The sequence below is a fragment of the Podarcis pityusensis genome (assembly GCF_964106645.2).
Source record: "Podarcis pityusensis genome assembly, chromosome: 13".
Classification (NCBI taxonomy): Eukaryota; Metazoa; Chordata; class Lepidosauria; order Squamata; family Lacertidae; genus Podarcis; species Podarcis pityusensis.
This window is the reverse complement of record NC_138038.1, coordinates 16,600,624-16,608,913: the sequence shown is the minus strand read 5'-3', so window position 1 is coordinate 16,608,913 and position 8,290 is coordinate 16,600,624. Positions and strand designations below refer to the sequence as shown.

At 50.2% G+C, this 8,290-nt stretch overlaps 1 protein-coding gene across 2 annotated transcripts in view; it reads left to right on the top strand.

The window, feature by feature from the left end:
* Nucleotides 1–1,110: 1,110 nt before the first annotated feature.
* Nucleotides 1,111–8,290, top strand: part of LRRC4B (leucine rich repeat containing 4B) — a 147,136-nt gene continuing 139,956 nt past the window's right edge. Inside the window, exon 1 of one of the 2 annotated variants that reach the window (XM_080976757.1) lies at nt 1,111–1,524. The gene's annotated coding sequence lies outside the window, so the exon portion shown is untranslated. Of the gene's footprint in view, nt 1,525–4,482; nt 4,948–8,290 lie in introns of those variants that run through there. The other variant, XM_080976759.1, reaches the window with a different exon arrangement.

The window sequence follows — 8,290 nt, the reverse complement described above, 5'->3', positions numbered from 1 at the left end:
GAGCGGTGAGATTAACTAGGAACCACCGATGGGGGACCTGTGACCTTCCCAGATCTCATTGGACTCCAACTCCCATCACCTTCAGACCTTGTGTTCAATGGTCAGGGATCATGGGAGTTGTTGTCCCAAAAAAAATATCTGGCAGGCTACAGTTTCCCTGTCTGTGGTGTCCGGACAGTTCCTAATCTAGTTCATTCATCTCTTAACGCAAATGACACTTGAGTGCATTTATTATTATTATTATTATTATTATTATTATTATTTGGCTAGCATGATGATGATGCGACTGTCTGCTCAATGATGAAAGGGGCGGCGGATGACCTGCTCTTCTCCTCCTATCTGGTCACCCCGCACCATCTCAGTGCCCCTTTCGCCGCAGGTCTTGGGATCTATCCAGAGCTGCGCTCCCTCGACATCCTCCTGACCCGCGGATTCCCGGCCCAAAACAACCAACCAACCAACCAACCAACCCGAGACACACACACTTGCAATCTCCATAATTGGGCAGCGGGGGGAAAGAGAGCGAGAGCCAGAGAGCTGTGAAGAAGGCCTGGAGCAGACAAGCCAAGCCAAGCCAAGCCAAACCAAACCAAACCACAAGCGTCTCCAGAGCGGCCCGATCCGTCTTCCTCTCCAGAATAATGACCGCTACGTCGATCTGAACGAAGGCGCGGGGTGGCGTCGCGAGGACCTCGCTTTCCAATAAGTGGCCCAACCAAAGCAACGTAGCCATTCCTTTCCCCCCTGCATTTTTTGGTAAAAACCAATCAGGGGCGCAGGCAGGGAGACCACCTGCTTCTAAGACACGGGGACCAGCTCCGGGGTCTTCCCCACATCAATATTCTGCCCACCACGCCTAATCCTCCCACCTGCCCCCCTCCCGCCCCAGTTCTCCGCCACCGTCTTCTCTCCCTCGCTGCGCCTTGACCACCATCACCCTTTTTACGCACGCTCTCTCTTTCTCTCTTTTGCTCGCTCCATCGCTTTCGCTCTTTCCCTAAGTCGCTCCCCGCGTTACCCTCCTTTTCTCTCCCCCCCCCCCGTCTCACTCGCTCTCCCCTCCCCCTCCCCGCTTCCTCCCCCCACCCCTCCTTCCCACTATTAGTATTCCACTCGCGTCCCTGCTCATCGCAGGAGCGCTTTTGCTGCAGCGCTCCCGACGCCGTTGGTTGGCTGGCTGGCTGGTTGGGTCGGCTTCTTCCTTGGCAGCCGGGTCGGGTCGGAGCCAGGACGAGGGGTTGGGGTGTGCTCGCTTGCTTGCTCGCTTTGCGTGTGGGTCTTCGCTTGCTGCCGCTCCATCTTCGCCCCCTCCCCAAGGCCTTGGCGGGGCTCCCGTTGGGTCTGATCCGGGATCTGTATGGAGCCCAAACATTAAGGGGACTGGGGGAGAGCCTGCAGCCTCCCCCCGCGCGCCTTTGCCCCCCCCCCAGCTGGGCACGCGGAGGAGAGAGAACAACCAGCTGCGCCAACGTTGCCGGAGAAAAGCGCGCAGGGGATGCTGCCTCCACGACGACCCCCACTCTGGTGAGTGTGTGGGTAAAGGGGTGATGAGGATGGCTGGGTGGTGGTGGGGCTTTTGGGTGGTGGGGTGGGGTGGGAATATGCAGCCCGAATGAAAGGGCGCTCTCAGCTATCGAAGGATGGGAAAAGGCTAGATTGGGGCAGGGATTCATTGCGGTTCATACACGATATGGAAGGAGGAAGGGGCGCGCAAATGATTCTTAGGAGGAGTAAGGGGTGAGATTGGGACAGTGATTCAGTGCGGGGGGGGGGTAGGTGGGACTAATAGGACAGGAGCAAAGGTAAGGGGGATGATGGATGGAAGTTGCTATGGAAACGGCACCATCTTAAACCCCCCCCCAGAAAGATGCTGCTTTGCTACCTCCCCCCCCCATTGGCCTGGTAGCCTAACCCTCCTCCCACTGTACCCTGCTCTCCCAGGTCCAACTAGCCCCCATTTAATCTAACGTTGTCGTCGCCAAAAATATGTTTCGCAAGCTTTCACTTACTATGTCCTCTAAAGAGCCCCCCTCTCAGGTTTAGCCCCCTCCCCTTCATTGCCTGCTCCCATAGCAACACACTTCGCTTTCCCCTCAAGCTGTGCTTATTACTCAGGCCCGATGCCACACCTCCACAATGGGCAGGGTGTGTGTGTTGTGTGTGTTCCTCTGCTGATGAGCCCCATATATCCCCATCCAGGCCTGGTTCCAATAAATGCGTCTTTCCACTCTTGCCTCCATTACCTCAGGCCTCCCCACAGTCAGGTTCCCTCTCACCTTATCCTCTGGCTTTCTCTGGAATTCCCTCCCTACTGTCAATAGACCCAACTCATTTATTTTCTCTCCTTGAAGCAACCCCCCCTCTGTTTCAGGGCCAAACCCCTCTTCACTTATGTGTCACAGGGGACTACTTGAAGTCATTCCTGGTCCTCCGTTCCCCCCTTAAACTTACCCACGCCCAAGATTCACAAGACCCACAGATTCCCACAAGAATATTCTGTGCCAACATATTCCTAATGACCTGCCCTCCCACCTTGACAGACTAGGCCTTCCCCAATCCTGCCATGAGGTTTAAGCTTCTTGAACGCATGACCTCACCCACATAGTGAGTATATACCCCAAAAGAGGCCTACCTGCTTCCCTGTTCCAGGGGGGGCTGAGCTCCCCTTCTTATAACACTACCTGGTTTCCCTGCACTGTTGGGTTTAACACCTGCTGAGTTTCCTCCTCCTCTCCATTGATGACCCTTAAATACTTCTTTTGCATAACTCTTATCATGCCAGTCTGAGCTATTTGGTTCTCCTCCCATCTCGGTCCCCACTGGCTTCTGTGTCCCCTCACCCCTTCCCACCCCACCTCATGCACTTATCTGGGTGCAAATTATTTCAAGGATCCTAAACCCCTCTCCCCGGAGGGCTCTGTCAACACCCCTCTGTACCCCAATGGAAGGGAGCATATTGGCTTGTAAGCCCAGCTATCCCCATTCCTTTATTTGTCCTTCTTCCTCTTCCCTCTTCCAGGAGTGCCAGTGGGCTTTCTGCTTCTCTTGTCCAGGGGGGTGGGATTCTGACCCAAGAAAAAAATGTAGGCTTCCCCCCTCACACTCAACCACGTTCCGCCAAATTGTGGCTCCTCGTGTCCTGCCGTTCGGCATTAAGCACTCAGGCCACGAGGCAAGTCAAACAGACATGTGGCAAAAAATAATAATCTGTGGTTCCGTAGTCTCTTTAATGGCAGCTGTGCGATGCAATCTTTTGATTAAAGCAATGTTTAAAGCAAGTTAATTTTCCAGACATTTCTGTTGTTTTCTGTTTATCGAAGGAGTGAAAGATAAAAAATACGAAAGGGTAAATACTGAGCCTCTCAAATCGTAATGATGTAGGCCTTTATCCTTTTAAAATAACTAGGTTCTCTGGGCCTGCCTCACCCCCCTTGAAATCTACCCCTGCTCCCACCCCGTCAGCAAACCCTACGATTCTGTTCCTATACCCCACAATCTACAATCCGGTCCCTGCTAGTCCTAGCCGCCTTGGGTTGCATTCCCACATTGTACCAATCCACCTTTCGCCTTAAACTATTTAAGCTTGCTGAGACATGGTGTTGTTGTATGGGTGGCCAACCCCCTTCCACAGTGAAACCTCTGTCTTACAAACAGGAGGTGAGGAAGGTCACCTGTGCTACTTCAAAGTGCAGGTAGGAGCTGAATGCTCCTCCATACTGAAAATAATAATAATAAACCCAAGTTCTTCTGTATGTAAAATTAATGGAGAAAGCTAGGCCTGAACCCTTCACCCTGACACCATAGTTTTCTACATGAAGGGACTTACTAATTTGTATGGAGGAGCACCCACTCACATGGGCCTGTACCTGCAGTCTGAAGTGGTACAGTCAAGACACAGGTTTACCTCCACGTTTGTGGGAACTAGGCCTACGTGTCTAGAAGCCTCAGAACAAGCTGTTTGTTGTCATGGTTACCTTACAGACTGCGAGTGGGATATTGGTGCAAGGGAATTTGAGGGGACTGGAGATAGTGGAATTGCAAACCGATGCCATTAACATTGTGGGTGGGGGAGCCTCTGCAGGGGTTTTAAGGTTGCTGTAGATGCTTGGACTGAGGAGCGGATATGGAGGTGCTGTTCTGGTTTGTGAGGAGCTGCGGGTGCTAGGATTTGAGGGGTTCATTTGGGGGAAGCGTCACACCCTCTGAGTCTTTCTGGCAGCGCAATGCTCCTTTGATGCCTCCCTTTTCTCTTCTGTGCTCAGTTAGCATGTTGGCGATGTGGCCCATTCCATGTGCAATTGTCCCCGCAAACAAATAACCCGGAAGCAGTGGAGGGTTAATTGAAGTGTGGACTCTGAGATTGGTTTTGAGTGACTGCAGTACCAATGAGATTATGATAACAGATTAGAGGATCCTACAGGTGTAGGTAAGAATGAAGTTGCCAAAGTGGAATCCCATAATTGATTGCTTGGGGATGGCTATGTTTTGCAAGCATGGGGTGCGGCGAAATTTTGTATGTGCTTCTGTGTGAGTTGACTGTGAAAGAGGTTAACACAAGGGGCATTTCGGGAAATAAAGACACGAGAAGCAGGCTAGGACTTAATTAGGCAGGTGGTGTATCTTACGCAGTACACTCTGATGTGACTGGCAGGTCTTCCATACTCCTGTTCCCTGGGATTTCTGGGGGGTCGGGGATGGGGAAAAGAGGGTCATGATTGCACACGGCGACTCTCCTTCCTCTTCGGCAGAAGGGAACAGGGAGCTCCGTGTTTGTGCCTTTGTGCATGTGCAAATACGGCAATGGAAGATCAAGGAAGCCGTTTGGCAAAGGTCACATTTGAGAAGGATGCCGGCGCGGTGCATTTGTGTAGAGCACACATCAGTTGCTGCTGAAGACAGGTGGGGAAAGAGGCCTAGGCAGATGTTGCTTTTGCTCCTTAATTTCCGGCAAGTTCATTGTTGACAGGAGAATGTTGGGGACAGGCAGTTGGGGAGGTATCATGAAGCTTTGGGGATTAATCTGTAGTGCAAACAGCTGACTTGTTAACTGCGAATTTATACCATGAGCTTAGGCCTGTACTTGTAAATTTAATTAGATCCCTCAGCTTTGGTGTGTGTGTGAGTGCGTATAATATATATTCAGAGTAAGAATTATATACATATATAAACTCTACATGGCTACAGCTGCCAGAAAAGGTGGCCAAGAAGCTCTGATAGAAACTGTTACCATGGCAATGGGAAGGAAGAGAATGGGGATGGAAGGAAAAGGAATGAGAACCCATTTAGTTTCTGCCCCAGAAGTGTGCTGCCTTCGCTGCCCACCCCCCCTCCCAAAATTCTACTCCGATGTACAAAACAGTTCGCATTAGTCTCCGTGGTGGGACTAGGGGAAGAGGGAGGGCGATGTGAATTTCTTTCTCGTAGAAGGTGTGCGGAGGAAACAATCTGCCGCTGCGTGAGTGTGTGCGAAAAGGACGGAAGTGGAAGGAACCATGTTGTATTTATTCGGTGCAGAAACAGGGAGAAAGTGTGGTGTGTTAAGGAGTGGCAGCCGTATAGGAATGCAGGAAGGTGCCCTACAACCTTTCTCCAATGAAAAATAGGGACATCCCGTTCCATGATAATAATTTTATTATTTCTACCCCAACCATCTAACTGGGTTGCCCTAGCCACTCTGGGTGGCTTCCACCACATATAGAAACATAATAAAACATCGAACATTTTTTAAAAAAACTTCCCCATACAGGGCTGCCTTCAGATGTCTTCTAAAAGTTGTATAGTTACTTATGTCTTTGGCTTGGGGGCGGGGCGGGGACGCATAACCCTCCAACATTTCTCCTATGTAAATAGGGACGCCCGAAAGAAAACTGGGACATTCTGGGATCAAATCGGAAACTGGGATGGCTTCTGTAAATCTGGGACTGTCCCTGGAAAACAGGGACACTTGGAGGGTCTGTGGTAGGTCAGGCCACATGTCCATCGGGGGCAGGACTGCCCACATTGACTGACAGCCACTCTCTAAGGCAGAGACTGTTTCCCATCATCTGCTCCCTGATCCTCTTTAACTGGAAATGGCAGGGAGTGATTCTGGGATCCTCAGAATGCCAAGTTTTTGCTCTCTTATCACTAAGCTGGAGCCCCTTCTCCAAGAGGTGTGACTTGTATTAGACTGTGAGGATTTGGAATCTAGCCACCCACCTGCAGTTACTGAGACCCCTAGCTAAGCAAATCTCCCCTTAGGGAATGTGGGAGGCTATCTGTGGCTACTAACCCCGATGGCTTTCTGCCTCCGCTGCCAGAGGCTATTATCCTTCTGACTCCAGTTGCTGGATGCTGCAAGAAGGAAGAGTGCTGGTGTGTTTGGGAGCTTTGCTTGGGGCTTTCCGCAGGCACCTAGCTGCCCACTGTGAGAACAGGACGATGGACTGTGTCCAATTCTGAGCACCGCAATTTTATCCCTGGAAAATAGGGACCACTTGGAGGGTCTGGAAAAAAGTGACAGTCTGGGAGGAACCATGTGATCTGTCAGCCTAACCTACCTCTCAGGGTTGTAAGGATGAAGTGAAGGGGGTTAGAACGCCATACTTGCGCTCCTTGCAGGAAAGGCAGGAGGATATATGCAATGTCCTAAAAAGCCAAACAAACAGTGACTTTCACAACAGCCTAGCACATGAAAATATAAGAGGGAGGGCTGGGTTGGGCTATATTATTATTAAAGGTAAAGGGTAAAGGGACCCCTGACCATTAGGTCTAGTCGTGACCGACTCTGGGGTTGCGGCACTCATCTCGCTTTACTGGCAGAGGGAGCCGGCGTACAGCTTCCGGGTCATGTGGCCAGCATGACCAAGCCGCTTCTGGTGAACCAGAGCAGCGCACGGAAACGCCGTTTACCTCCCCGTCGGAGCGGTACCTATTCATCTACTTGTACTTTGATGTGCTTTCGAACTGCTAGGTTGGCAGGAGCAGGGACCGAGCAACGGGAACTCACCCCGTCGTGGGGATTTGAACTGCCGACCTTCTGTTCGGCAAGCCCTAGGCTCTGTGGTTTAACCCACAGCGCCACCCGCGTCCCTATATTATTATTATTTATTATTATATTTCTGGAAGCAGTTGAAAAGCTTGCCCTGCTTTATTTCTGCATGCCAGGCTGCTGTGATGATCAGGGGTCTGGAAATCAAGCCTTATGAGGAGTGGTTGAAGGAGCTGGGTAGGTTTAGCCTGGAAAAGAAGAGGCTGGTAGCCATCTTCCAATATCCCCAGGGCTGCTCTGGAGGGTAGGACTCAAACCCATGGCTTCAAGTTACAAGAAAGGGCGTTCCGGCTAAACGTATGGGAAAATTTTCCGACAGTAAGAGCTGTTTCACAGTGGAGCGGTCTTCCCTTGGGAAGTTGAGGACTCTCCTTCCCTGGAGGTTCTTAAGTAGAGGTTGCTTTAGCTGAGATTCCTGGTTTGCGAGGGGTTGGACTTGATGGCCTTTAGGGTCCCTTCCAACTCTATGATTCTATGACTAGAGGGACTCCTGGCCTGATCTGGCAGGGCTGTTCTTATGTTCTTATATGTTCTTCCCAGATGTGTACGTAGCATTTGTGCCATCATGGCAAGGACGTATTATATCATGGAAATCGTTCTGAACTGAAATGATAACGGTTGCTATCAGGACGCCAGTTGCCTACGAAAGTGACCTGTTTTTTATTCCTTGGACCGTGCAGAACTGGCTCCTGGGAATTTGAAACGTTTCCGCAGGTCTGATTGTTATTCACAGCAAGACTGCCACTTAAGCAATTTGTAACTGGTTGTATTCAATGTTAGTCATACTCAGAAGTAGGCCCATTGAAATTAATGGGCGTAGCTAACTGGGGTCATACAGTTCAGTGGGTCTACCTTGAGCAGAACTTGGTTGGATACAACCCCATAGGAATTTAGAATACATTATAAATTATCATCCCTTCCTGCGATGGGGAGCTGTGGATCAACTTTATGGCAAGATCACCACGTGGAATTTGGGTCTGACTCGGGTCCCTTGATTTTCCTAATGGGTTAGTCATTTTGTAGCACTGGTTTTTTTGGGATGTGTGTGTGTGTACATGTGCATACATGCATCATCATCATCATTATTACTATTATTTTTATTATTTGAGTTTATATACTGCCCTGTAACCAGAGGTCTCAGAGTGGTTCACAGAAAAGTTCACAACATATATAATCAGAATAAAAACAACAACCCAATAACACCCCCCTGAAAAGAGCCACATTATAAAAGGGTATAGGATGTCCATCAGGTCAACCAAA